This window comes from Vicia villosa, linkage group LG2, assembly GCF_029867415.1.
Source record: "Vicia villosa cultivar HV-30 ecotype Madison, WI linkage group LG2, Vvil1.0, whole genome shotgun sequence".
NCBI lineage: Eukaryota > Viridiplantae > Streptophyta > Magnoliopsida > Fabales > Fabaceae > Vicia > Vicia villosa.
Window position 1 is genome coordinate 110,197,088 of NC_081181.1, and position 3,681 is coordinate 110,200,768.

At 30.3% G+C, this 3,681-nt stretch overlaps 1 long non-coding RNA gene across 1 annotated transcript; it reads right to left on the reverse strand.

Annotated features, from left to right (window-relative positions):
* Positions 1-1,328: 1,328 nt before the first annotated feature.
* On the reverse strand, positions 1,329-2,263 carry LOC131646615 (uncharacterized). Its single transcript, XR_009297535.1, has 3 exons — positions 2,107-2,263; positions 1,626-1,867; positions 1,329-1,542 (listed from the first exon to the last, which is right to left on the reverse strand). It is a non-coding gene; the product is annotated as an uncharacterized LOC131646615 (long non-coding RNA).
* Positions 2,264-3,681: the final 1,418 nt, after the last annotated feature.

Consider the following 3,681-nt stretch of genomic DNA (forward strand, 5'->3'; position numbering starts at 1 on the left):
CTTGGATTCAACATATGATAAGAACTCAAAGTTGCACTGAACTTTTATTGGATCTATAAATTGTAAGATTTAAAAAGATAGGAGTAAGTACTAATAACAACAAATGTGACAGTACTTCACATGTAATGTACGACATGAGCACCAAGTTATTCTGACATACAAGCATGAGAATTCCCACCCACACCGTGTGTGTCAGAATATGAGTCACTAAATACTTGGCATGATTTGCATACACATGATACATTTTGATTTTCAAGTTCCAATACAATGTTGTTGCCCCTACCAAGCTAAGTCCAAAGTATGTGGAACAAAACAACACTATACACTCGTCATTCAAATCCACGCCCACTTATAATTTATTTATATGGGCCATTTGTTTCCCATGCTACAATTTATGCAATTTTTTATTTAGATCGGTTCTTATGTCAAAATATGGTAATCTAATCTTCTAGAAATTATAAATGTTTTGTATTAAAAAAACATGTACATAGACTATAGAAACATGTATATATAAGCTAACGTGAATTCACTAGTACAAAAATGTTAATTTACACCCGTTTTTTATTAAATTTACACCCATTATTTTTAATAAAAATCGGGTGTATATCCACAGGGTGAGAAATGTCTAACGCATTTACACCCTATTTTAAAACGGGTGTAAATACGTTCGTAATTACTCCCTATTTTAAGAATATCGGGTGTAAATATGTTCTACGTTACACCCTATTTTAATAAAAATCGGGTGTAATTTGGTGTAATTACGTTTTTAATTACACCCTATTTTAACAGAAATCGGGTGTAATTACGTTTTTAATTACACCATGTTTTAATAAAAATCGGGTGTAATTGGGTATAATTACATTTTTAATTACACCCTGTTTTAATAAAAATTGGGTGTAATTGGACATAATTACGTTTTTAATTACACCCTGTTTTAGTAAAAATCGGGTGTGATTGAGCGTAATTACGTTTTAATTACACCCTGTTTTAATAAAAATCGGGTGTAATTACGTTTTAATTACACTCTGTTTTAATTAAAATCGGGTGTAAATATGTTCTTAATTACATCCTATTTTAATAAAAATCGGGTGTAAATATGTCATTTATGAATGAACAATTATATTATATTTAAATCTATTTACACCCTATTTCATATATATCATTTAGTTATATTTCATTTTCAGTCATAATATTGCAAATACTATAAAATCATATTTTAACTAACTCAAAATATTTTTAATATTAACCAAAAAGTATACAATATCATGTGCATTCATAATATTTCAAGTACTATAAAATCATACACAAAAATTATATTTTAACCAAGTCATAACACTTTCTTCATATATAATTTTACGCCATGCTTGACGGTTAACTTCGGTGTTCTCTAGTCCAATTGAATCCAACCGCTTTCCACATGTAGCATTGGATTCATCCATGGCCAAAATACCACGCCCTGGAGAAGCAATTGCTTTCCACAATTCGTTCCGGAGGAAGACCTTCTACATTCGTGTACACCGACTTCATCTTCTCAAGCAAAGTCTACAAAATTATTATATAGCAATTCAGAGCCAAACAACAAACCTCTAATTTCTTAAAAACTACGAGGTTAAAAAATGTTTTACCGTTTTGCCAGCCTTGTCAATCCCTAAAATGAGTACATGAAGCTCTAACTTGTTGAACATGTACTGCCAAAGTCCATAAAATAATGAAAGCATCCTTTGTTGAGAATGTTATCACAAAAAGTGGCAAGAAGTTCTGCACTAGAGTTTCCAGCAACACCTTTGTTGCAAAAGACCTCAAAAGCCTCTTTAAGAGTCTATATGATCAAATCTTTCAGATTTACATGCACATCAATCAAACATAACTGTAAAAAAAAACCAAGAACAATCATGTAAGACTGTTTTCACTAACATATTAAATATTTCAACTATAGTAATTACTTTGATTTTTTTATCGACTAATTACTTAGATATATATTAGTAAGTTGTATATAGAACTCAAGAACAATCAACAAATATTTGCATCTAGATTCTTTTCTGAAGTTACAATTAGATTTGATGGATTGAGAACTAGTGAAAAGTTATATAAATAATGGGAATTTACCTCCGGAATAGATCTAGCAAAGGCGTCGTCCATGTATGGAGAATTGGCCACTTAAATGGCAAGTGATTCTTAACACTTGATGAAATCTCTTCCTTGTCGACAAAATATATATCAATATAATGAATTTCTAGTCATAGTTTCATACTAGGATTTCTAGTTTTCTGAATGATACTAATTCAATCTGTGTGCACTAATAAAGATATATATTGGACACACATACTAGGATTTTTTACCGTTCATCTACTTGAAGGAAACAAAAAACCAGTATTGACAAATTGCTGTTATAGTGTTGTAATGATAGGTGATGAAGTATAATAGGTTATCCAATAGCTATATAGCCTTTTCTGAGATTTATTCAATCTTCCAGCATAAGACACTAGCCAGACTCGTGGTGAAACTTCTTCAAAACCTCCAATTAGATGCAACAATATCTATCACACATGTTCTTTACCTCCACCATTTTAGCTTCTTCCTTGTAGATCTTGTATAAATCATCTTTGAAAAACTTTCTTGTCCTAGCCACTAAAAGAAGTTAAATAACATCACTAAATGACATGTCTACTTGCTATAATTACATGTCTACTTGCATATATTGTTGTAAGAGTAAACAAGCATTTTAGTACTACAAATTATAAAGGGTAAACAATTTGGTCTTTTGATCAAAATATGTAATAAATAAACTTCCATCAAAACCAATGAAAAACCTACACATTGACTTTAATAGTGTTTCCTGCATCAAGATGAACATATAACTTCTATAATTATAGTAGAAATTTTGGAAAGATGACTTACAGTAGCCTTCATAAAAGAACCTAATTTAACTTTTCAAACTCTTACTTTATCTAAACGAAAGAAATGAGAGAGTTGATGAGCATACATATAAGTCAAAAATTCATTGAGAATTAATCATAGAATTCTTATTTTTACACACCTAGCTCAAACTGTATCTCCAACTTGCAGAGTTAGTTACTACAAAAAATAGAGCCACTATATTCTATGTTGAAGAAATATAAACACAAATTCACACATATGGTAAAGTATCATTGAGAATTAATCAGAAACACCAATTAAGTTGTACAAGTTCTCTTTCTATTCCAAACCATGGTGAAAATGAAGGGAAATGAGAATATTTATGTATGTATTAACTATCACATATAAATAAACCACAAAAATTTGAACCACTTCCATTGATTGTAATTACAAAATATACATTTTAACACTAAACAAGGTACATAAGGATGTAATAGAGAGGCTCTAAAACTTTAATTTTGACCATATAAATCCAGGAAGATTATTCTTACCTTTCATTTATGTAAGACAAGCTCAAAGCAAACAAAAGGCAACCACAAATTGGTGTACACTCCAACAAGAGAACCCAAGTCCCTGCATTTAAAGTCATATAAAAAAATAGTTCTAAGACCCTGCTATGTTAATCAAATTGGTATATATTAGTAGAATCGGTGAGGAACGCTTTACATGGAAGTCGCACTACGACACAACTATATCAAAGTTCTGCTAATCATTTGATGAACCATGAACTTTGATAGCTAGAAACATAATTGTGGTTTATTATAA